We start from the raw sequence: 27,343 nt of genomic DNA on the forward strand, positions 1-27,343 counted from the left end.
TGTGGGCCGGAAAGGACATCGGTCTTCCATCACGTGGGTAGGCAATGCTAGAGATAAGAGAACCATCATCGATGTGGGCCGGAAAGGACATCGGTCTTCCACTCGTGAGGTAGATAATGTTAAATGTTTCACAAAACATATTGTAAAAAGAGAGAGAGATAGGATACGGTTTGTATGGAATTGGATGATCTTATTATTGAGTATTGCTCCCTTTAAATAGAGAATATAGTATGGTGTACATGGTATGTTCCTATAATCAATCACCCTATTCAATACAATATATTCGATCAATCTTTGATTGGAATAATTGATTCTCAATCAAATCTTTATTATTTCTAACACTCCCCCTCAAATTGAATGGTGGGATCTCCAACACTCAATTTGCATAATGCCTCTTTAAAACTTCTAGCATTGACTGCTTTGGTCAGTATATCAGCCAGTTGGTCTTCAGATCTAACAAAAGGAAACTCGACAGTACCATTCTCAATGTTTTCTTTGATGAAGTGTCTATCCACCTCCACATGCTTAGTTCTGTCGTGTTGAACTGGGTTCTCTGAGATGCTGATAGCGGCCTTATTGTCGCAGTACAGTTGGCTCCTCTTTGGTGAGAAGTTAATTTCTTTCATTAACCTTCTGAGCCACAAAATTTCAGTCAAACCACTTTTAATTCCACGGAACTATGCTTCTGCACTTGAGAGAGCTACCACCTTTTGTTTTTTACTCTTCCAAGTCACCAAATTCCCACCAACAAAGGTAAAGTAACCAGCTGTAGATTTCCTGTCGTTCGGATTTCCTGCCCAATCAGCATTTGTATAACCACAGATTTCAAGGTGTTCATTCTTTGAGAACATCACTCCATGTCCTGTTGTCCCTTTCAAGTACCGGCAAATCCTGAGTGCTGCCTCCATATGGTCTGCATGTAGCTTGTGCATAAACTGGCTTACAATCCCGACTGCATAAGCAATATCAGGCCTAGTGTGGGAGAGGTAAATGAGTTTTCCAACCAGTCGTTGGTATCGACGTCGGTCAGCTAACTCAGCTCCATCATTGATCTTCAATCCATGGTTGACTGCCATGGGGGTGTCCGCTGGTTCACACTCTAGTAGGCCAGTTTCTGCCAGAATGTCTAAAATATACTTCCTCTGCCTCAGGAATATCCCCTTCGGAGATCTGAGCACTTCGATGCCAAGAAAGTATTTAAGATCTCCCAAATCCTTCATCTCGAATTCTTGAAACAGGTTCTTCATCAGACTTTCAATCTCCTCGAGGTCGTCACCTGTAATGATCATATCATCCACATATATAATCAGGCAGGTGATTCTATCACCTCGTTTCTTCAGAAACAGTGTATGATCTGAATTGCTCTGCTTATACCCATATCCCTTCATTGCTCCTGCGAATCTTCCGAACCACACTCTCGGAGACTGTTTAAGCCCATATAGAGTCTCCTTCAAGCGACACCCTTCTCCCATTTTAAAGTCTGTGGCAAATCCTGGAGGTGCTTCCATGTAGACTTCTTCTTCCTTCCTCAATTCTCCATGAAGAAAGGCGTTTGTCACATCAAATTGGTGTAGTGGCCAATCTTTGTTTGCTGCTGTAGATAGTAATACGCGGACTGTATCCATCTTGGCAACCGGGGAGAATGTTTCTGAGTAATCCACTCCATACGTTTGAGTGTACCCTTTTGCTACGAGCCTGGCTTTATATCTCTCTGTCGACCCATCAGGTTTTCTCTTGGTAGTGAACACCCAACGACATCCTACTAGTCGTTTCCCTCGCGGTATTGTACACTTTTCCCAAGTGAGATTCCGATTCAGTGCATCTATCTCCTTTTTCATAGCTTCCCTCCAGTGCTTGTGCCTCATTGCTTCCTCCCATGATTGTGGGATTTCCTCTTCTTCATATAAAGCATCTTCAAATGCCTGAGCCATCTCTGATAGGTGCCCCTTCACTAGATTCACCACAGAATATCGTGCTTTCCTATTAATCTTCTCTGGTGTATACCGCTTTGGTGGAACTCCTCTATTTGGTCTTGGAGGAAGTATGTATCTACCTGTATCTGGATCTACTCCTTCCACTTCCACTACCCCACCAATATCTCCTGTTTCACTGTCAGACCCTTCTACAACCTCGGCGTCAGTAGGAATTATAACTGTATCCATAGGTGTGTGTGTACTTACATTGGATATCCGCGTTGGAGAGTTTGTCCGAACATTGTCACTTTCCGCGATGGATTCTACTACATCAGGGACTTGCTCAGCAGTACTGCTTCCTGCCTTCTCTGGTAGGTCCACCACTCTGGATATCCGATTAATTCAAAACAAGATTCTTTGGTGTGTTTCTTCCGTTTGCAGTATGAGCACACCAATTTCGATTTATCTTCATCATCATTTCGTCGATTCCAGCCTCCTCCACCGCGATTGCTGCCGCCCCGCGAACCACCGTGAGATCTGTGGCTGGGCATCGATCTCCCTCGGACAGCGAATCCGGCGCCGATACCATCTGTGGTGGCTCCGGTTCCTGGCTGTAGAACCTGAGACCGCGTCTCCTCTCGCCGGACCAGGTTGTAAGCTTGATCAACCGAGGGAAGTGGCTCCATTTTGACTATTTCTCTCTTGGTTGATTCATATTTGCTATCAATTGCAATTAAGAATTGAAACAACCTCTGTTCTTGGATGAATTGGTCGTGAATCACCATATCTTCAGGGTATTTCATGGGATTTTGTCGTTTTTGATCTATTGACAACCATAGATCTTGTAGAGTACTCCATGTTTCTTCTAGTGACTGACTTCCCTGTTTCACCATGCTTGCTTGAATTTCTAGGTCGTATATTTGGAGTTTGTCCCCTCCACTCCCATATGTCATTGCCAATGCATCATAGATGTGTTTAGCCGTTGGTTGCTTGGAAACCCGACCAACCAGTCGTGGTTCGATATTCTGTGTGAGCCATGTAAATACGCAATGATCTGCTTGTTGCCATTGTGGAAAGGTTGGATCGGTTCGTGGCGGGGGAGGCGGCACTCCAGTCACGTGAGAAACCATTCCCCTGCCGCTTATCGCCGCCTCCATTAGGACGACCCAGATGGAGTAATTCTCTCCATTCAATTTGTTTCCTCCGATATGGAGAGGTTGTGTATCGATCTTGTATGCTACGGGTTTTTCTGGTGGGTTATTTGTGTTTTCTTCTTTGGGTGTTGGTGGTGTCATCATGGCAAAACTCTTGCTCATGATTTCGGCAATCTGCCGAGCAATCCGACTGGGATGGGGTCATATTTTTTTCGGTTTCTGACATGGCTGCTGATTATTTTTCTGCAGATTTTGGCTAGGGTTGGGAAAGGTTTAAGGACAGTGATGAAGTTTTTCTGAGTCCTGCTCTGATACCATGTTAAATGGTTCACAAAACATATTGTAAAAAGAGAGAGAGATAGGATACGGTTTGTATGGAATTGGATGATCTTATTATTGAGTATTGCTCCCTTTAAATAGAGAATATAGTGTACATGGTATGTTCCTATAATCAATCACCCTATTCAATACAATATATTCGATCAATCTTTGATTGGAATAATTGATTCTCAATCAAATCTTTATTATTTCTAACAGATAAGAGATAAAGAGAAAACCATCATCGACTTGGGCCCACTCTGATACCATAACAAGTTTGTAATTTCAGCATAATCATGCTAAACAAAGAGAGAACTTGATTTGTTTATTGAGTCAATCGAATTACAAATACAAGTGTGTAAATCACCTTATATATTGGGTGAAAGCTAAAAGATCAAACTCTAATAAAACAAACTAACTAATGCCAGCTAGGATGACAACTCAGTGACAGCTCAATGCCAGCTGTATGAGCTGAGCTCAAGTCTTCACTTCAATCATCATCTCGAAGCTTCCATAGATTATCAGCTTCTCGGAGTTGAACTTGATCTTGATCACATATCTAAGACCATCTGATCTTCTGCATGGTGCTGGTTCAGATTTGGCGGATGATCGACCTAATTTATCGACCAGAAGAGGAGGTGATAGCAGAGCTGGATAAGTTCAAATCTCATCTTTTGATGTGCTCCACTTCATCCACTTCCTGATTGATCTCGTGTGACCCAAGCTTCGGCTTTTTCCTTTTATTATAATGAACCTTGGACGCTTTAAATCGAGTTTTGCTCTAAAATTTGTGCGGAAAATGGATGGTTCTTTGTCGATTTGGCTTGTATTATATCCTGCTCGTGCGAGTGCAAAATTAGATGGTTCTTATTATTTGGCAGTATAGATTCTCAGCATGCTTTGGATGACTCCTTACATGCTGATAGTTTACTCTATTTTGTATTCCATCTCTTGTTATAAGATCATCGATGTGCACTTTGGGTATTGTAACGCCCCACTTTTTGAACCCTAATTTTCGAACACTAAAATTTTTGCATTTAATGCTTTAATTGCTGTGAAGTCCGTGAATTTATTTCCGAGTAGAATTGTTATTTGGTTTCTGGTGACCTAATTTGAGATAAAGTTTTGAATGTGTGTTGACCGAGTCAACTACGTTGATTTCGTGACGTGGCTGTTTGAATAATGAGTTAAGGCCAAAATTGGTCCTAAACATATGACAATTTTATCTTTTTGGTCCTAAACTTTATCTTTTGAATTTTTTGGTCCTTCACATATAGAAATTTGGCCATTTTGGTCCTCCGTCAATAGTTCCGTTAATTTTTTAACAGTCAATACGTTTTGCCCAATTTTGACCATATTAAAATCTTAATTATGATTTTTAAGTCACTAATTATTCCCTAATTATTATAACAAATATATTCATTAAAAAACATAAATTAAAAAAAAAATGAAATACGTCTCTCTCTCTCAACATTTCACTCAATTCGACGGAGTCTTCCTCCAATTGGCAACCGACGGCAAATAGGCAGACGACGGCGAAACCTAGTCCTAGAGCTAACCTCCGATCAGGATCGGGATCCTGTTCCACCACCTGGTGGAGCGCTCGGTGGAGGAAATGCAGTACGGTGGATTGGGCGACGGCTTTTCCAATTACAGCTCCAGCGGCCCTAATTTGGGTCGGAGGGAGTTTGAGGGCCGGAGATCTTACGGATTTGAGGATGATGGGCGGAGGGGGCTTCCGCAGCAATCTAGGGTTTCGGAATTCGATCAGCCTTCGCGAGTTGATGAGGTGGATAATTGGGCGTCGATGAAGAAGCAAACGATCCTACCTGATCACGATTCGCGTGAATCCCGGGCTGGGGGTACGTACACCTCACTTGGGGGAAGCAGCGGCGGAGCATCACGCGCCGATGAAGTGGACAATTGGGCGTCTATGAAGAAGCCTGTTTCACAGCCGCAGCAAGCGAGAAATTCGAGCTTTGGCTCGAGCTTTTCGAGGCCCGAGACTGATCGTTGGACCCGTAATGAGAGATTTGGGTCTGGAGTCTCAAAGCCTGAATCCGACCGGTGGAGGGGTCAGAGTGAGCAAAATCCGAGCTTGAGTTTGGCCGAGAAAGGTTTGGATTGGAAGAAGCTGGACTTGGAGGTTGCAGAGAAGAAACACTCGGTTAGTGGTGGGAGTAGGCCCACAAGTTCTCACTCGACTGGTCTGGAGTCTCCGCAGGTGAGCGGGTCAGAGGCACTTCCTGCATTGGGTGGAGCTGGTGAAGCTATAGTGAGACAAGAAGCTGGATAAATTTGTTAAAATAATTAGGGAATAATTAGTGACTTAAAAATCATAATTAAGATTTTAATCTGGTCAAAATTGGACAAAACGTGTTGACTGTTAAAAAATTAACAGAACTATAGACGGAGGACCAAAATGATCAAATTTTCATATGTGAAGGACCAAAAAATCCAAAAGATAAAGTTTAGGACCAAAAAGGTAAAATGATCATATGTTTAGGACCAATTTTGGCCTTAACTCTTGAATAATTGATGCATGGCGAATTTATTTGTTTTGGAATAAGTGATAGCTTGTTGCGTGAGCTCGAAATTGTGTTGGAAAAATCACAACGTGAACTTAATTAAATCGTTTCCTTGAGGAATATTTATTGGACTCGATTCCGTGTTGGATCCGATAAATTAAATAAATAAAATAAATCCAATCTTGTGAAGTATACAAATTATGGGCTACACAATTTAAATAAAATACAGCCCAAATCCTACACCAAATAATTGTAAGAAAATAGAGGATCTCAGTGCAGATCTCTTCTCCCTCCAACGCGTTTTTCTCTCTTCTTTCCTTTGATCTGCGAATAAAATCACAAAGAAATAAAGTTAGTCAATCACAATTAAATTGTGAAATCAATTGCCCATTATACACCCCTCCTCACACTCCATAACCGATCCCCACTCTGCTGAATAACATCCAAGAATAACTCCTCAATCAACTATCCATTATACTCCTACATTATTCAGTATATTAATCCCCATACCCTAATCTCTCCGCCTCACTCTCACAAACACTCATTTCACTTTGAATCACAACTCACGGCAGAGAAAGCAGCAAAAAGAGTCCACCTTTCTCTCTCACCAATTTCAACTCTTTCCAATCAAACTCATGGAAATTTTGAACAGAGAGGAGGCAGAGTGTTTTGACAGTTTGTGTTCCAGCCACACACCATCCAATCCCTTGCTGGTCTCGAATCCCTCTTGACACAAGGTAATTACAGAATTTCACCATCTCCTTTTCCACAAAGTAAATTCACATTGACACCGAAAACTTTTTGACAGAAACCAAGAATCCAAATTCAGAGAGGAGAAATCAGTAGCCACTAAAAGCCAATCAGTATACAATCTGTTGTTGAAGGTATACTCCTTTTCCACCCAAAATCTGATTTCATACTGCATCCACTACCCTATACCACAATCTGCACTTAATCTCTCAACCGAATAAGGTCGAAGCAAAATCAATCAAAGAACAGCCCTATAAAGAATTGAAATCTAATTGAAGAACTCAACTTCGGCGCTGAGCGACGGCGGTGGGTGAGGGCGACGAAGCTCTAAATTGTTTTTTTCTGTTCTTTCTGCGTTGTGAAATTGGGAGAGAAGCCGATGGTTTTCTTTTGAAAAGGAGAGTACCTTTCTGTTTTGGTTTACTTTTCCAATTGGGAGTATATAAATTGTTTGTGTATCCTGGAAAGGGGTATATACGTGTACTGTTTTGGAGAAGAGAGTTTTTTTTAAAAAAAAATCTATTTGCTATACTCCTTAAAGTCTTGAGTATTTGATTTAAAAGTGGAATGGCAGTAGCTAGTGTGTACGTGTTTTGAATTGGGGAGTATATGCTTGCTATTAAAATCCTTTTCACTCTTTTGTTTGTAAAGAAATGGGAATTTTTTATTTGACTTTTGGGCTAGTCCTTTTAAATCTCAAGCAGTAGGCCGAATTATTTAATTCCTTGGGCTGAGAGTGTTGATCCCTTTTTGTTAGGCTGGTTAGTGGTATATCTTTGGGCTGTTTTTAATATAATGTGTTGGAGTGTGATCGGCCGGAAATAAATCGAAATACCTATAAGAACTTGTAAATCTTAATTGAGAAAATAATTGGAGACATATGATGCGTGTATTTTATTTATTGTTTGATTCATGTTGATTTATGAGTGATTTTAAATTCTCAAGGTGATTCCTCGCAAGTGAATCGTGATCACAAGAGAAAGAATAAAATCTCAGATTAAGCAGTCGAGGTGGATTCTCTTTTAAATAAGGACATCATCCTAAATATTTTATCAATGGAAATGAAACTATATTTATCATGCGTGCTTTGTGTTTAACGTGCCTATCTGAAATGGCTTTTGACATTATTATATAAATCGAATTCGGATCCTTGTAGAGCCGCAAACTCTACTTGGATTAGGGTACACCTATGGTAGACCGTGTGTCATCTTATGGGTTGGCCGGTCTAGTGACATGGATTGTGGCCACAGTCCATGTCATGTATGTGCAGATATAGTTAACGTCTATGGAAAAATGACTGATTAGTCGACTTTTACAATGGGAATGGTTTTTTTTGTGCCTTGGGCCTTTCTAAAGCTAAAACCCGATGGGTACTTATTAATGGCATGATAAATATTCTTTTGATAACTTGTTTTCGGCATAAGCCCGCTCTGTATTTTATAGTACTCAGCCCTGCATGTGTTTTCCTTATGTGCAGGTTGAGTGCGACGAGCAATTGGTGGTGTTGAGCAAATAAAAATTTTAAGTTTTGTTTGGTTGTCCTTGAACTTTGGTGTCGTGTCTTCATACATGACCCACTCTTTCTCTTGAACGCTTCCGCTAAGATATTGTTTTTACTTGTTATTTATTTGGCTTGAACCTTATTTATTCTGAATCATGAAAACTTGATATTCTTTTTGGATAATGTCAAACCCTTGATCGTTTTGAATATTAATTGTTGGTCAAACTTAGAGGTGTCAAGTGGGCCGGGCTGGGCCGGGCTAGATTTACAATTTTTAAAAAAATCCATGAAAAACAAATGTTGTATTCATAATTTCATTTCCAAAAACAAATAATGTCTTCATAATTTCATACCCAAAAAATAAATAATGTCTTCATAATTTCATATCCAAAAACACAAAATCATGGAAATTTTGATTGAAAATGGAATAGTGGGACGATTGTGGAAGGAGAGAACGAAATATGAAACGGCAAAATGATTAATTGGAACTAAGAATGATCTTATTAATATACATATGTATATATACTATTCATATATTACATATATAGAACATTTAACTTGATTATCACTATAATCATGGAATCATAATAAGAGAATTGACACGCATATATATATGCATCTCTATATTAATACAAATATTTTAACTATCACTATAATCATGGAATAATGAATCTCTCTATTAATGCAAATATTTTTAGTTCTATAATCTACTATTTTGTAAAAGATAAATTAGTTAACAATCCATCACTACGGAGATGTTGATTAATTCTAGGAGTATGAATTGATCCACTATTTTTATTGAGAAAAAATTAGTTAACAACCAATCACTAAAATTATGAAAATATTCTTTTATAAAGAAAAATTAATTAACAACTAGGCAATCACTAAATTTATGGAAATATTATTTTATAAAGAAACATTGATTAACACCTAATGACACGCTCACGATTTCTAGGAATTCTCCTTTATTATAGCTATCACATTAGTCAATTAGTTCAAAATCCCCTTTTATTATAGCTATCACATCACATTATAGTTATATACTCATATCGAGAATAATGAGAAGAGAATATTATATACAACATTAATATAGGAATTAATTTCAAATATTCTACATAGATATATGTACAACATTTATGGGTGAGGATGAATTAATTATTTTGGTATATGCAACAATTTGAAATATTTAAATTAATATGAAAAAACTATGCATAGATTATTCATAAAATACACTACATTACTAATTTTATAAGAGTTATGTACAGGGCCGGTCCTGGGCCGGGCCTGGGTTTGTAAAATAGCCCAATTGGAGCCCGTTTGAAGTGCTAAGCCCAGCCTAGGCCCGCTCTATTTAAGTAACGGGCCGGGCCTGGGCCGGCTCACACGGTCTGGGCCGGACTGGGTTGGGTCGGCCCGGTCCACTTGACATCTCTAGTCAATCAGCCCGACCTATTTGACATCTCTAGTCAAACTCTTTATTGAAACCCTAGTTTTCTTCGTCTATTTTAAGTTCTTTTAATCACGATCGCCCGTATTTATTAACCCTAAAAGGACGGTCCTGACAGGTATGGATTACAATTTGATATCACTAGTTTACTGTATTTTGTGTACCATCTTTTAAAGTTATTGATGAATCTACTAGATTCTTATTTCATTGTGTAATTTTTAAGAAAAATAGTTTATGAGGAAACCCAGATCGTAGATCTAATCTTATTTTAACATAGCTTTGTTAAAAACTCGATTCGAATAGGCATATATGTTATGCATTCTGATTGAAAACTAGGCATATATATCTCGAATTTTCTTCAGACAAACAAAAGGTCATTATGAAAGTCTGGAATATACTTCATCTGTCTCACTTTAGGAATCCCGGTCACTTTTGCGAACTTATTTTATAAAAATGATAATAAATAGTGAAAGTGGAGAAATAGTAAAGTAAGAGAGAGAATAGTATTGAGAAGACTAGTAATAACAAAACTTAAAAGCGCTTTAATGAAAAATCTGGATAACTTCAGTCTTCAAGGCCGCAAATCAAACAAGGGAGAAAATCCAATTATCTAAAATGCTCTACTTGAATAAGTTATTTTCACATTGAAAATAACTTTAAGGGCCCTTTGATTAATAATTTATTTTAATTTCCAAAGGTTAGACTTATTTCGATATTTATTACTCGAATAAAGGTCAATTTTGATTCTAAACATGTGACCAAAATATGAATTTGACGAAAACATTCACTTTTTGAAAAATATAAGTAAAAATATATTAACAATTGTGTGGATTTTGCCCGTCTCAAGGAGCAAGGTGTAGCCTTGGAGACTGACGGAAAATGCCATAGATGCGGGTACTGAGCAGGAAATGGCCACCAAGTGCGCACGACACCGCATGGTTGAGACCCACCCGAGATGCCCAATGACGGGACGAGTGAACAGACACGAGAGAGTGCGGAGATGTCTTCTTCTCAATCACAAAAAAGATGATTATTGATTATATTTTTCACTTTTTTGTGCTAGTAGTTGGGAATGGTCAACGAAGATATATTTTTTATTTTGTTGATGCTAGAGCATCTACATTGAGGCGCCCTAAATCCCACCCTATTCATCGGGCGCGCCTTTAATGCGCCACTACAGCACCCCGCCCTATGCGATTTCCTTAGTCCGCGCCCTATGCATCGTTCGCGGATGATGAACCATTTTTTTCATCCTCCGGCCTATCTTTCGCCCCATTGCCCGGCAAGGAGGATAGGTCCGGACGATGCACACATTTTTATTTTTCTTTAAAACTTCTTTTTTATAATTTTCTTTTATACATATCACCAATTCTTTTACTTCATTTCACACCTTTCACTCCACTCTCTTCCCCATCTCAATTTCTCTATAAATTCAATAATGAATTCCGACGATTTACCATATTTGCAACCATAAAACATAAAAAATAAAAAATAAATACTGACAATACTTTGTGGTGTTTTTATATTTATTCTTGCTAATTGATATATTTGCAAACATAAAAAATAAAAAATAAAATAGGAGTTAAAATTATAAGGCAGGCTATAGGGTATCTCACTGCGGGTGGAAGAAAAGATAAATATGGTATTTATTTCCCTTTATCTTTCCATTTACCCTTTCTTTGGAGATGCTCTTCGGAGAGCATAAAAGTCAATTGGCGGGCCAGACAATTTTGTTTTATTACAAACCAAACGTAGGATATGGCCCTCTCGAATCAGCTAAATGGCAAACCAAACGGACCCTTATTGTGTATCATCAATTTCTGAAGTTGTGGAAATATGGATATGGGTTTGCTGACGCATAAGCAAAGGGAATGTATAGTGTTATTACAAAACATAATCTAGAAACATTTGCGCCAAAAACAATGCATTATTAAATAAAAAATCTATCAGATACGGAAAACAGAGAGAAGTTGGGATCGTCCGACTCCAAAGATTCCCACAGTTCTGGGGCTCACCTTTATCTTACATCGTCGAGGCACAGCCGAATCCACAACCACAGGAAGTTTGTTCATCAATCTTGGGCACTCTTTTATGCAGATAGCTTCAACGGAGTTGCAAATGATGGCTGCTGTTCCCTTGCATGGACTCTTCAGTTTTGGAAGCTCTTCCAACGGCAACTGTTTTAATTCGGGGAGGGTGAGGGAACTTGAACCTTCATCTCCGAATATCTCTTCTATTTCTCCACACTTTCTCACAGAAATAAATTTAAGGTTGGGAACTCCTGATAGGAGTATCCCCAGCTTCCTCAGCCTTGGCAGCTCATCTAACAATAAGGTTTTTAATTTAGGGAGGGTGAGGGAACTTAGTCCTTCATCTTCGAATATCTCTTCTATTTCATCACACTTTCTGATATGAATAACTTCAAGGTTGGGAGCTCCGGGTAGTGGTATCCTCATCTTGTTACACTTTTCAATACTTAGCTTAGTCAGAGAGGAAAACACAGGTTGTGCAAGTGCATCTGATGCTCCTATTTCCCCCTTTTTGACCAACCCCTTCATATCATCCAACCCAGCGAGTAGCCATTTGACATTTCTTCAAAATGTACTCTATACCTCTACAACATTCAATTTTCAATCCCTCCAATCCATCCACAAAGCATATGCTCAGATCCTCACATTTACTGATTGTTAGCTGCTTAATTCCCTCTGCTAATACTACCTCATCTTTAAGGTTGCATTCGGACAAGAATAACTCTTTACAATCACCTGATCCTAATATTTCAAATGTATCTTCATCATACGATCCCACTAATATTACGTAACAAGTGCCATGCACCTGACTTCCCCAACTTGTAATCAAAGAATTAAAATCATTCACACTTTTCACTCTTCCACTAAACTCCTCTAGCAGTTCCAGATTAGCAATTTCTTCAACTTCTACGACCATATGGAATGGTAAATCTAAGTACTGAAGATTCCCAAGTTTAAGAAACAATCCTTCTGGAAGCATCTCTAATTCAGGCGCATCCATTGCAAGGAATTTGAGATTGACTAATTGCTTAACTCCTTCAGGGACTTCCTTGATGGCTGTATGCGAGAGGTTCAACTCCCTGAGTTCTGTCATCTCTCCCAAGTATGGCACATTTTCTAGCTTATGACACCACTCAAGGAGCAATGACTTGAGGCTCTTCAAGGCACAGATTGAGTTTGGCAGCTCCGTTATGCAAGTGGTGCGCAAATTAAGAGTGCATAGTCCTTGCATTTTAGAAAAGAATGAATCTGGGATAAAATCCAACATATAATTACCCAATAAAAGCAATGTTGAGAGCTTAGGACAATCGGGAGACTTTCCTTCTTCAATTCTCATTATGCCACTGCTCATTAAGGACACCTTCTCCAGATCCTTTGCCCATTCTGCTTCTTTCGGAATTTCATTTAAAGACTCATCACCTGCTCTTACCATATATTTCCCCTCACATATCTTCAATGCCATACTTCTTACAAGATCATGCATCTTCACGCATTCCACATAATCAAGATCAACACAACTTTCCAATAGGCACACATTCACTAATTTATCCAATATGGAACGTCCTTGCTCAACTTGCGCTCTCCTTGTCTTTCTTTCATCCAACAATCCTCCTGAAATGAACTGTCTAACCAAATCCTCTCTCATTATTTCTTTATCTTCAGGATATAACGCGCAATACAAGAAACAATGTTGTAATGTATTGAACTCATTACTCTGACTATGATGATTCCTATTCAACCGATCAAAACTATATTTCAATACTTTATAAACCTCACCCTCTCCCATGCCATCATTCCCTGAAACACGTTCTTTTAGTTCTACATATGCATTTCTCCATGTATGAATGGCTCTTTCGCCCCTCATGCTTGCAGCCACTGTAACAATTGCTAGGGGCAGACCACCACACAATTCTGCCACAGATCTGGCAATCTCTTCTGCTGAAGAATCAAGTTCTATCACATTTCTTAGCATTTCATTGAATAATTCCCATGCCTCATGATGATATAGTTTTTTCACTTGAATCACTTTTTGGCAACAAATTTGACGACACACTTCTAAGGAGCGAGTGGTTATAATCAGCCTGCAACACTCGACAGAAACGGGACATCCAACCTTTAAAAGATCAATATTTTCCCACACATCATCTAATATCAGCACTGAATTCTTCATCTGAGACAAAGTTGTATGGAGTCTTGCCGCCCTTAATTCTTCATTATCCTCACCCCAAAAGTCCAAACCTATAAAGCGAGCAATTTTATCTTGTAAAATCATAACACTAAATTCTTGAGAGACTGTAACCCAAATCACACGTCCCTGAAAGTGTTGGAGGAGTCGATTGTGAATGTGTTTTGCCAGTGTCGTTTTTCCCATACCACCCATGCCACAAACACCAATGCTCGACACTTGCCCGCTCTCCAAAAGTGTCAAAATCGTTTCCAAATTTTCATTAAAAACTTCACCAACCATCCCATTTGTCAACAACTTATCTCCCCTACTTCCACAAACATCAAGGGCAAGTTCACCAAAATTCCGACTTTGCTCAACAAGCAAGTCAACCTCATTATTTAGTTTAGCTGGCAACTCTCCATCCATCAATCTCACAATAAATCCTTCGGATTCCACTTCAGTCCCCAACTCAACAACTTGATTTTCAATGGACCTCACTTCTTCCAACCACTCCTCAACTTCACGCTTCCTTTTCTTTCGACCAGAAAGCTCTGAGTTCTTGATTTCCTCCTCAACATCAGATGCCTTAGCACACAATGACTTCAATTTTTTCTGCAGAGCTTTTAGATTGAGCTCAAACTCCTTTATACTTTTGAGATTGTTGTGTGCATTATCCGCCGTTTGTTCCACCAACTTTGACAAAATTGACTCCCATACCTTTGTCAAAATTGGCTCCAAAATCTGGCTTAACATATTCACCACTTTGCTTTTCCCAGAGTAAACGTAAACCAAAACAAGAATTATTAGATGAGAAAAATAGCTACAGTTTCATTTTTCTAGCAAGCATCTATCAAGTCCGAAAATGAATTTGTAAGGAATGAACAAAGCAAGATGTTAGAGTTTTACGATAATTATTCAAAATGATGCTAAGCACTAGCAATCTACAAGCAAGATGTTAGAATTTACGATAAACATTCAAAATTTTCTTCATTTTACATGTAATACAAGAAATTAAAACTTTCATTTCCCGAAATATTAGCACGATCTTGTTAAAACGAACAAATAAAAGCAGAGATGTAAAATTAGTATGAGAATTGTTACCTGAGAGATGTGAAGGTTTGAGCTGAGATTGAAATATAGAATTGTAGATCTAGAAAGAGAGAATCACAAGATGTTTGAATATGATGCTGCACAAAGGAGGAACCGAAAGAGAGATCCAATATGAAGTTGACTTGGACTTAGTCATGCAGTTTTTGAATAATAATAATAAGAGTGGTATTTTTTTAAGAATAACATGTCCCTCGTGTGAACTCACTGCTCCAAATGGAATCTGAAAGGGGATCGTGAGCTCTTCGGCTGCCATTTCGACCTCGTAATGGCTATCGTGAACTCACTTCTCTTCTTTCAAATTAAACTACTCATTTCCAAAGTATTGTAGTAAAATTCACATGCATTTATAAGGTGATCGATCAAATAAATGTATAAGCACAAGAGAAGTCAAAATAACTACACGATCCAAGGCTTTGAAAACGGAAATCAATTAAACATAAGAATCATTATATCTCCCCCGTAGAACACTACGGAGAATTTAGCTACTCATGTTCATCACAAAAGTCAAATAAGCATTCAAAGAAATATTCAATAACATTGTATGAACAAAGCAAAACTAAAGGTAGAAACTCCTAGAATTGGATTAGGTGGATTAGAGGCCTCGTCTTCAATCTTGCGATGAATACTCATTCATCTCTTCTTCCTAAGTGAAAAACTAGTATTTTTGGGGTAAGAGACGTGTAGAATGTTGAATGAGGCGTCCCATGAATATATTCGTTATAGGGTTCGAATTTCCTTCTTTAGAACTGTCGGCCGAAACTGGCGGGTCGCCTGGTTCGTTGAGTGGTGAAGCTGGCGAGTCGCCAGCTGCTTACGGCATTTGTGGGCGATGGTCCTGGCGAGTCGCCAGGTTGCACTGGGTGAAGCTGGCGAATCGCCAGCTGTGTACTGCAACTTCGTAGACTAATCTCACCTAATATGACATTTACTATTTCACCTTTTTTGAAAAAATACCAAAATATGGTAGTAACATTTTGGTTTCCTATACATAATGTATTTATAATATATATGCATTTATGTACAAATTTTATATGATCATCAACACCGATTGAAGTACGTTTAGCGTTGTTTGTTTCATGAGGTAACTTCTTTTTAGGTTCACGAACTTTGTCAAAGTATCATTTTAGATTCATGAACTTTAAAAATATCATTTTAGGTCCGTCAACAACAAGTTAATATCATTTGAGGTATTTTGAACTTTTTATGGACGAAAATGCCCTTAAGGCCCTCAAACGACAATTTGGATAATTCTTTCGCCACTCATCTTGCGTCAAAGACCGAGAGTCCAACAATTTTTAACAGCAAATTTCTATATTTAAATTCAATTTGAATGGTAATTGATCTCCATTCTGAAATTCATATAATTAATACTTCGAATGACAATCCAAATTAATAGATATCTAATTTCAAAACAAATAAACTAATATAATTTACAAATCACCAATAGTAAGTTCTTAAAATGCAGGTTAGGTTGAAAAATTAAAATAAAGTATCAAGTTCCAATTCACTATCCCTAAATAATTGGTCATCTAATAATTGAAAAATTAACTCATATTTTTTATGACAAATTTTAGTTATATTTAAATTTAATTGGGATGGTAATTGAATTAAATAGTACTCCGTAAAAAAATTATTGGACTCTTGATCTTTGACACAAGATTAGTGGCGAAAGAATTGTTCAAATTGTCCTTTGAAGGCCTTAAGGGCATTTTTGTCTGGAAAAAGTTCAAAATACTTCAAATGATATTAACTTGTAGTAGACTGCACGGACCTAAAATGATACTTTGGCAAAGTTCGTGGACCTAAAAGATGTTCCCTCTTATTTTTTTTTATGGAGTACATTTACTTTGAACTAATATATTTGATAAGTCATATTCTAAGCCTTGGTTACTGGTGAGTATGTCATGATTTGCATGTATTATCCGCAAAATAGTTGCTTAAGTGTGCAGGATAAATGGGTCCAAGTTAGTGGGAGACGGTTCGGACGATGCAGGTGAAAAGAGTGCAAGAAGGGTGCAATACTGACCAAGGCGCATGCCAGAGAAAAGGCTCGAGATAGAGAAGAAGGATAGCTGGGATGATCAATAACAAGGGCAGAAAAGTCAATTCGCGAAGGGAGTCTACCCTAAAAGCAAGGGCAAGTCTCCCTATAAAAGAAGTCACTTGGAGAGAGAAAAGGAGTTCGGCCACTACACTTAGTTAGAATTCTCTCTCGGAAAGATCAGTTCCTTCAGCATAATCCATATCTTCTTGTTCCTCGCCACAACCATGATCACTTGAAGTCCAAGAGTCCACCGGAGAACCACCTTTCCAGCCAGTCTAATCCGTAGTAGTAGCAGTTTCATCGCCCGAAGTGGCAAAAACAATCTTTACTTGCTTTCTTTCATTGGATCAGTTGCAAACTTAACTCTTTTTCTCTTTTGAAGTATTTCGTCGAGATCCGAACGTTTCTAGTCATGAAATTTGTTTTACACATCTCTCTTTGGTTTGAAGTTGTTTCATTCTGCCTAGGAAAGTTAGATCTAGTTATCGCTTTTATGTTCTAAGTGGTTATGCTTGTTTTTGCTTAAGTAGGTTAAATCTGGAGTTGTAGATTGAAAATTTCAAGGTTCATGTTCCAGTTTAAGTTTCGTGCATGAGTTTCCTGTTTTGCGTTGTCATCACCACCTTGCATATTAGCCAGTAGGAGTAATCTGGAGTTAATAGTCGTTAATCTTAAGTTTAAGCATTTTAATTAATGGATCTTATGTTTGAAGTTGTGAACCCGAGTTTATCCATGGAGTTTTTGTTCATATGATTTCTGTTAATACTTGTTGAAGAAGAAAACATCACAATCCACTTTTGCTTTGGACCACTTTTGCTTTTTAGTTACTTTTTACTTTTGTCCTTTGCTTTTTCAGTTTGTACCTTCCAGACCTGTCAGACGTTGCCACCCAGCCACTACATATCCTCTGCTATTCCATGTTTCCTTATTTAGTAACTGTCTACTTTCCACATGCACCCAAAACACCTTGTCCCCTATTTTCACGTACACAGCCACATGTCGATCAATTTTACGCCCACTAGTCAGTAGAGTACACCTTTAATTTCCTGCCTAGGTAGAATCTCAACCCAAAAGCGTGGTAGCTAACTAAAACCACCTAGGAATATCACCACAGTTATCCCAACGTGTCCATCCTTGTGGGATTTGACCCTTACATCCACTATACTAGACAGTAGAAGTGGGTTGAGGAATTTTATTGATACTCAGGTTCAGGTTGTCGTGCCAACGACTCAGCTCGGTTAGGATTTTCATCCCGATCAGATGAATAAACCCTTGCTTTAACACACCCGGCTGAAAACCTAGAGCTCTTATGCTGTTGACATGCCAGAACGAGTGGTCACGAGTAGTGACGAAGAGCAAGACATCATAGAGGGACCAATACCAATACCACTGATTCAGTTCGAAGAGGAACACAAGAATATGGTTGATCCAGTTCATGACAATCCAGAGCTCGCAACGTTGAACGCGCATGCCAACGTAGATCCTCCGCAAGCCATAATGGTCACTCCAGGCCAAACAGCCTGTAATGTTAGACTCCATGTTATTGCAATTCTGCCAACCTACTGTGGGAAGAGTTACGAGGGACCCTACAAGTTCCTTAATGAATTCTGCAAGATTTGTAAGGCACAGAGGAGACCAACGGGGGCAACGAAGGATGATTACCGACTGAAGGCTCTAACGTTTGTCCTGAAGGGGGAGGCCAACACTTGGTTCATGCGCCTACCAGCCGACTCCATCAACACATGGGCCGACTTCAAGTCAGCATTCCTGTCTGAATATTTTCCTTGGTCAAAGACAAGTGCACTGAAGAGGAAGATATCATGCATTAAGCAAGAGTATGATGAGACCCTGAGCGAGTACTGGGACAAATACATGAGTCTTTTGGAGTCATGCCCAAACCATCGCCATGAAGGAGATAGAGGTGCATCACACATTCTACGAAGGGGTGAACAAGGAAACTAAAGATCTGGCAAATTCGTCGTCAGGTGGAGACTTCACGACGCTGAGGGTCAGTGAGGCAAAGAAGGTCTTGAACAAATTGTTGAATGCAAAGAAGACGTACGACCACACAAGGGACGAGTACAATAGGGAGAAAATAGCGAGTGCTTCGGCTACTAACCAGGAAGAGATGATGGATCTAAAAATGGAAAAATAAAGAAGGAGCTACTGAGCGCAATTAAGCAGAATACACCACCACCTTCTCCAATTGGAGGCAACCAGGCTCCAGAGATGCCTTACAACCAGCCAACCGACCTGCCTAATATGGAGCAAGCCAATGCCGCAGGCTACTACAATTCAAATGGGAATTGGATTCTGGGAAAGCAGCGAGACGCACCATAGAGGGACCACCCAAATATTCGATGGGAAGATGGGACCAAGGGCAGAACCAACCCAACCCCAACCAGAACCAAAATTTCAACCGTGGCCCAACTAATCCTGACCACCAGTCTAACTGGGCAGGAAGGAACCAACAACCTCAGAACCAAAACCCCCAAAACCAGAATCCGAACCATGTATATGTACCCCCCCCACCAGAGGAACTACCAAAACTACCAGAACTAGTATAACAAGGTCCTCAAAACCAGAACCAAAATCAGTCCCATAACCAAAACCAAAATCAGTTTCAAGGCCAAAACCAATTCCAAAACCAGAACCAGAACCAACACAACCAAGACCAGTACAACCCTCCTGCCCAGTATAACCAATACCCACCGAACCAAAACCAACAAAATTTCCAGAACTACCAGCAAAACCCACCACCCCATTACAACCAGCATCAAGGTTCAAATCAGTCCCATTACCCAAACAGGTCAAGGAGGTCTATGGAAGACATGAAGGGGGAGATGCGCGCTTCACAGCAGAGTATAAAGAATGATCTGCAGTCCAATAACAAAGTAGTGCAGGGGATGCAAAGTGCCCAGAAGGAGCATAGGGCGAACATAAATATGATGAACAGACAGCTAGCCCAGCTCGCAAATTCGGTGGGCGAACTAAAAGGAAACTCAGGGAAACGTGAGTAAAATCACATTGAGGTCTGGAACTGCTTATGAGGGACCCCAGCTCAAGAAACCAATGGGGGAGTCCAGTAACACGAAGGTACTGAGTGAAACCGTCTCAGTGGAAGAACTCAAGAGGCCTCTACCCAGATGGAGGAACCATTTCTCCTTGACAAGGAGCCTACGGAAGGAGGAAAGACGAAAGAAACACTGCCTGGGAACGAGTATCCTGAAGAAAAATAGTACCCATTCCAGAACCTCTGACCCATGAGACACCCAAGGAAAATCCGACATGGCTTGCTGAAGAGCTAAGGGGGAGAAACCGTTTCCTTATCGGTTTGTTACAAAGAGGAAGAAAGAGAACCCTGTGGATTTCCTATCGATTTTTGGAAAGCTGGATGTTACTATACCATTCCTCCAAGCCCTAAAACTACCCCCGCTGGGGAAGTTCATCAAGGAATTCATAGCCGGGAAGGCTCGGGAGGATGGAAAAATCATGGTGGAAGGAATAGCGTTAGCTATTGTGTAGGAAAAACTACCACCCAAGAGAGCCGACCTAGGTATATTCACTTTACCCATAACAATTGGCATGCGCGTTCAACGTTGCGAGCTCTGGATCGTCATCCACTGGATCAGCCATATTCTCGTGTTCCTCTTCGAACTGGATCAGTGGTATTGGTATTGGTCCCTCTATGGTGTCTTGCTCTTTGTCACTACTCGTGCCTAAGTCAAACAGGGCTGTTGACAGGCCAGAACGAGTGGTCACGAGTATAGATCCTCGTGGAAGTATCTTCGGTCTCCACTGGCCAGAAGTCGAATTACTTCTCATAAACTGGGGGGTAAAGTTGTCGAACACTGGGGTGTTGATCCAATTGGCTGATAGGTCATGCATAAATCCTGAGGGTGTGTTAGAGAATGTGTTGGTAAAGGTTCATGATTTTACGTACCCTTCTTATTTTTATGTGATTAAGATGAGTGAACCTGAAGCTAGGGATTCTAGCGGGATACTGTTAGGGAGACAATTTTTGAGAACAGCCAAGACAATAGTGGATATGGCTAAGGGGACGATATGTATTGATTTTAATGGTGAAAATTTTGTTTTTGATATCAATGAAGCCATGAAAAAACCTATAGATTCTAAAAAACTATGCTTTGTTGATGTAATTGACCCCCTAGTCCAAGATTTTCTTGAGACCGAGTTATTGCAGGAGAAACTTCGGGCTCTAGATGTATATGAACAGGCAGATGTGGAAGCAGCCGCATGGTGCGATCTGATCAGTAGCCAAGGGTTAACTGACGAGGAAATCGAAGGAGCAATTCGAGACTTCTGCCAAAAATCAGAATTTGCGGGAGTAGCAGGGGCTTCACTACCAGCCAGTATAGAAGAGGTCCCCGGTGATGAACTGGACCAAGAAGGGGATGCTACAAAGAATCATCTACCTACAGACACACTACCCCCACAAGTCGAGTTGAAGAAGCTACCAGAAAACCTGAAGTACGCCCACCTTGGTGAGGAAGACTCGTTCCCCATTATATAGAATACGAGAAAATTTCATGGGGAGCAAACCTGAAGTTATATAGAATTAGAAAAAATTGAACTTTAATTTTTATGAATTTTGTGAAATTGAAAATTTCAATAATATATTTTAATATATTAAAATCAAACTAAATACTACAAATAAATAACATTAAATTTGCTTCGAATGAGGGATGTGCTCATGCAAAGATTCATACAAGACATATAGCATATCGTTTTCCTGCATCCATATGATATTACACACATATATACATAGGGTATTGATAAAATGCAAACTCTATAGTTTATACAAACTCCAAACTTTTCAACATAATATTAACACAACGTCAGCGTAAAATTTCAACATTTTAATGTCAATACAATGTCAACACAAGGTTAATGTGAAAATCCGATATCTCTCTCTTTATTTTGAGAGTTATCACGCTGTTAGGCTTGTAGTTCATCTCTTGATCTTCATACAAGAATTATATATTTGAAGATTACAGAACTTATAACCTTACATCATTTGGGAAAAACCTTAAAACATGCCTCAGTACTCAACTCCAATTTCTTGGACACTTTTCCAACATGTGTTGGAATAACATTACACCTTGAGATGTGCTAGACTAGAGACGCTCTAGTCCACAACTCGTGTTTTGTAGAAGGTACTGATGTTGGTAGTTTCTTTAATGTTTATCCCATCAATGATAAGATTTTAATGAGTACAACTCATCTCTTAATCAAACTTGTCTTAGAAAGACTTTGATTCCTTCTTACATAACTATCACATTCATTAGATGAATGCTTGGATTCGTTAATGGGGATTAGACTCCCACTACTGATCATAACCCTTTGCTCGTCTTCTTATGGTGTAAACCATTAAGACTCGCTAGTCTTTCTATATTGCACTTCTATAAGTATTCTGAATCAAACGATTCTAACTCATAGTGCATCAAACAGACATTCTCGACTTTCAAGCTATTTAACAAACAAATTGTTAAAATCTTGATAGTCTAGATCAGTTCGAACAATTGCTAAGTATTTTCTTGGCCTTAAGATTAAGAGCCATAAATACTTTATCATTCATTGATTAAGAAGTTGATGTGTTGTTTAATACTCAACCTTGTTGCAATTATTATTTTAATACTATGATGCCTTAAGCATCAGCCATAAAACAATAGTTGAGCATTAATAGCTCCCACTGCAACAAAACCCTAATTGGATCAAGATCTCTTACTTAGAAGTTGCATTGCAATGTAAGTCATTTTCCTTCTGTAAAATAGGTCAATCCAACTCACAAAGCATCTTTTCTCGCTTTAAACAAACTTCAATGACAATTCATGCTCTCCCATTTCCATATCTAGTCTTTTGTTCAAATGAACTAGGACTTAAGAAAAATGCAGCATTTATGAATTCGTCATCTATCATGTTACTTTCCTCTAATAGTAACACAACGACTATTATTCTGTAGATTTTCTACTTTTCAGTTAAACCTTCTTATAGTCATTTCTTGTTACTTTAGGCGATGACTTGTGTCAGAAACTATTTGAGTGATCAAAAGATCATCAAAACATTCTGTCACTCTAGGATATTCCAATCGAATCATCTTGACAGATTCTATTGATATCCATCTTTCATCGTCATTAACCAAGACTGTCGAGCTACTTAAAGGAAAATAGCTTGACCTTATTCCTCAAAGAACTTGTCAAGTACATGCATAATGCATTCTCGAACATTCTTCGTGGAATTATGTCGAGGAAATGGAGGACATGAATCATTGAGTATAAACTCCAAGCTTTCAGCGATGAGAATTTTATCCATTTTCGTTTCCGGTCTACATAATTTAGGCATTTGAGTTCTCTTTCTTTAAGGATCGCAGACAAATATTAAATGACATAATGAAGATTTGGCAAATAAACTTATTATCACATACGCATGCTCAATACATCATCACAAATAACCACAAAACAATTGTGTATCTTACAACAGCAAAATTAATAAATTGTATCCTCCTTTGGAGGTTAATACGCCTAATGTTGCCTAAGCACGACCATCAGATTTAGCATTACAGAATTTTATTTCTTCAACACACTTCCATAACAATGTTCATGTGCCGATAACAAAACCAAGCTATCTCATAAATTCTTATTGAACCCTGAAACTCGCAGTTCCTTAGGATTATTGCCCCTACTTTGCAGGTGGCAATAATATTGGGAACCACTTTCTAGTTCATTCTATTTATTATGTGAGAATTCCGCCCTTATGAACTTACTGTTTTCATAGGATTATTGTCCCTACTTTGCAGGTGGCAATAATTTTAGAAAATCAGCTTCACAAAATTTGGCAGTCCAACCGATGGAGACCATATACAACGCACTTGTTGTAATCATCACTTAGATATTTTTATATGGTTTTTGCATAATTATCACATAAGCAAATAAAGCAGATAATCCACTTAAAATAGATAAACACCAAATAAACAGATAAATCCATTTAATGCATGACATTTAAACACACCGGATAATTATCGAAAATTATTTAATCTAGTGAAAGGAGAATCAATTAAATACTTAAGTTTTATATTGGATCATAATTATCCAATTACTGATAGGATTTATCAAGATAGAGTTAACTATCTAAATCCATTTAGGATTATTCAAGATTTTATTTCGATAAAATCAAATCCTACAATTCAAGATAACGTTGATCTATGATTATCATTATTTATATCGTACTAGGATATTACTAGATAGAAACAATTCCATCATAATCCATTAGATAAAAATAAAATCCTATCAACCAAGATTTATATCAATCTCAATTCTATTTAGTAGACATCATGGATATATCAAACATTACTTAGGATTTCTTAGATAAATAAATTTATCTAAATCCAATTAAATAAGGATTTTCTTATATATTATCAATATCCTAATCTATCTAGGATATAAATCCAAAAGATAAGGATAACTTGGATTAATATTTATTTTCAATCCATCTTGGATTTGTCTTGATAGAATTAAATCTATTCAAATCCATATGATAAAAATAAATTAATATTAATATTATTCCTAATCCATCTAGGATTTAATCTTGGAGTAAATCCATATAAATCCATAGAATTAGATAATATTATATTATAATTATTCAAATCTATCCAAGATTTATCTAGCAACAAATCCATATAAATCTATAAAATAAGAATAAAATATTATATTATCACTATCCAAATCCATCTAGAATTTATCTATGAATAAATTCATATAAATTCATAGGATAAGAATAAAATAATATTATATTTATCTAAATCCAACTAGGATTTGTCTAGGGATAAATCCACATTAATCCATAGGATATAGATAAAAAATTAGATTATTATTTTCCAAATATAACTAGGATTCATCTAGGAATAAAATCCATATATATCCATTAAATCAGGAAATAATCTAGTTAATCCATGATTTAATTCATAATTAAATCTCATATAATAAATAAATCCAAAAGATATATTCAAATTTTATTTCCAAATTAATCTTGAATACTTTCCAAAATTAATTGCAAGGGTTAGAAAACCCTTAACTAAATTTGGAAATAATCTTGATCGTTCCTTGCAAGGAGCGGCTGGACTCCCACTGAATCCATGGCCACCGCTGCCTGCACGATGCAGCCATCTCGGCTGATGTTCCTCGGCTCCTCGCACCGTCTCTGCAGCCACCGGTGTTGCCCACGAGCAAATCACCGTTCTAGACCGCACGACACCACTGCGCGACACCGAATCAGGCCGTCGCTGCTGTGCGGAACTCCTTACGTCGCTGCCTCATCCCCGGCGTTGCTGCGCGTCGTCGTCGCTGCTGCAACGACGGCTTCGCTGCGTCTGCTGCGCCGTTGTTTCATCAGCAAAACTCGACGTCAACTGCTCCGATCAGCGCCCTTGTTGCGCCTCTGACGCTGCTGCGTCGTTACCTCTGCAGCGGCTGTGACAACAGCTTTCTCCGAGCCCAGAGACTGCCCAGGAAGGGCTCCCACTCGAAAAGCAGTCGGCGCTGGAACAGCGTTGTCTTCAATTCCAGAGGCGAACCGACGATCGAATTGACTCACAATTCACGCATAAGAAAAAAAAATTCGTTCATGCACGTATTCAAAACCATTGGAGTCAAGATAATCATTACCACATAATTATTATGTTATGATTACAAAAATTAGGAATTAGATTCCTCATGGTACGTCTTCAACAATCCCGCAAAAAGACGACACAATTCATCCAACCACACAACGGTCAAAATATGCACTCAAGCAATTCACATAACATGAAACTAATCCACATAATCAGAGCCAAAACTGGCTCTGATACCAATTGCTGGGGTTTGGTGCCCCTTGCACAGCGGAAGACTTGTACAACACAAATAAATCAGATACGGATCTATTTGACCGATTATGCAATTAATCAATTCACATGTTAAACAGATAATTGCATGCTAGAACGCAAATAATTCATGCTCAAAGAAAGTAAATCCTAAAACATGAATTCTACGGTTTAGGGTTATCGATATTGATTCTCCAAAGAATCGTCGATTGCTCGCGCCTTCTCCACGTGATGATCTTCAATACTAGACCACGGATCTTCTCTCTGGTTCCCGAACTGTATCTCGATATCAGGGTGGGTTGATCTCATCAAAATACTAGGACTCGAATAAAGAAGACAGAAGAAATCCTTCTCTAATTAGGAGAGAAATTCGAACTCCTCTAGGTAGAGGGGGAAGAAAATTATGAATAATAATAATGAATTATTTCTGTCTCCTTTATTCTCCTATTTATATTAAGTTCCTTTTGGGCCTAGACAGGGATCTATGGAAGGTTTTGGATATGGGCTCGTCCAATTAGTTTTTTACTAATTAAATTGAACCCACAATTTAATACAAGCTTATATTGGAATATTACGAGCAGCCACTACAGAAGTAATATTGAACTCTCCCCATCCAAATCCGAAATTACAAGTAATCCGGGTTTCCGTTATTTATATTATTTATTTCCTGCGCTTAAGATATAAACGTCCATTAATTAATTAATGTCTTCTATGGACTTAATTAATTAACATCTTATTAATTCCAAGAGTAGACTTAGCAAGAAACATTTATTTATTATTCATAGAGTAATAAAACTCCAACTGGCTAGTTTTCTGAATAATAAAACCTTGTTCGAGCTCCTCTCGAGGACATTATCAAACGAGACTCACCTCGCGCACGATTCAACATAATAGCAATCCTAGCACCGCTAGATATTAATCACCACTACCCAATATATCAGGATTATTGGGTTGCGAAAAACCCGCAGCATTTGATAAGTCAAAGTAGTGCATAATCAATACCGTATGCTCAATGCTAACATATGTAGATTAAGAAATAGTATTTTATCAAGACCTAGTCTTTCAGTAGATAGCATAAAGACACGTCTTGCTGTTAGATCCGTTCAGTGCTATACCACACCAATGTCATCTTATTTCAGTAAGACTTAGAAATATGCGGACTGACATTGCAACCTTTCACGATAGGTAGCCAAATCCTATCTAGGTTGTGAAATTCTTCTTTTTCTTTTGCAAAGCATTGCATAGATCTGACCGTGTTACCTTAAAGTGGACGACGCCCACAACCGGTCTACTAAGCAAAAGACTTAGACTTTGTTTACTTCTTATGCATTTAAATGTTTGTAAAACATCTTATAAATGCACAAGCAAACACAATGTAATAATAATAGTGATTCTATTCGTGCGAGACTGCTCGAATAATACTGAATCGGGTTAAAAGTGGATTGTAGAGTTTTACGTATACAAGCAAGATTCTATTTGCACGGAACTTGCTCGAAACATGCTTTT

At 38.5% G+C, this 27,343-nt stretch overlaps 2 long non-coding RNA genes and 2 pseudogenes across 3 annotated transcripts; 1 reads left to right on the forward strand and 3 right to left on the reverse strand.

Moving 5' to 3' along the window:
- Nucleotides 1–2,239: 2,239 nt before the first annotated feature.
- On the reverse strand, nt 2,240–3,356 carry LOC148923004 (uncharacterized; annotated as a pseudogene).
- Nucleotides 3,357–6,008: 2,652 nt separating this feature from the next.
- On the reverse strand, nt 6,009–6,638 carry LOC125208259 (uncharacterized). Its single transcript, XR_007174076.2, has 2 exons — nt 6,509–6,638; nt 6,009–6,237 (listed from the first exon to the last, which is right to left on the reverse strand). It is a non-coding gene; the product is annotated as an uncharacterized LOC125208259 (long non-coding RNA).
- On the forward strand, nt 6,218–8,286 carry LOC125208260 (uncharacterized). Its single transcript, XR_007174077.2, has 3 exons — nt 6,218–6,650; nt 6,722–6,797; nt 8,141–8,286. It is a non-coding gene; the product is annotated as an uncharacterized LOC125208260 (long non-coding RNA).
- A 3,131-nt stretch (nt 8,287–11,417) lies between these two features.
- LOC125207926 (putative disease resistance protein At4g27220) lies at nt 11,418–15,003 on the reverse strand (annotated as a pseudogene). Its single transcript, XR_016132530.1, has 2 exons — nt 14,910–15,003; nt 11,418–14,574 (listed from the first exon to the last, which is right to left on the reverse strand). The product of XR_016132530.1 is annotated as a putative disease resistance protein At4g27220 (transcript).
- Nucleotides 15,004–27,343: the final 12,340 nt, after the last annotated feature.

This window comes from Salvia hispanica, chromosome 6 (assembly GCF_029641045.1).
Source record: "Salvia hispanica isolate PSC_SH4W2 chromosome 6, Shi_PSC_v1, whole genome shotgun sequence".
NCBI classification, from domain to species: Eukaryota; Viridiplantae; Streptophyta; class Magnoliopsida; order Lamiales; family Lamiaceae; genus Salvia; species Salvia hispanica.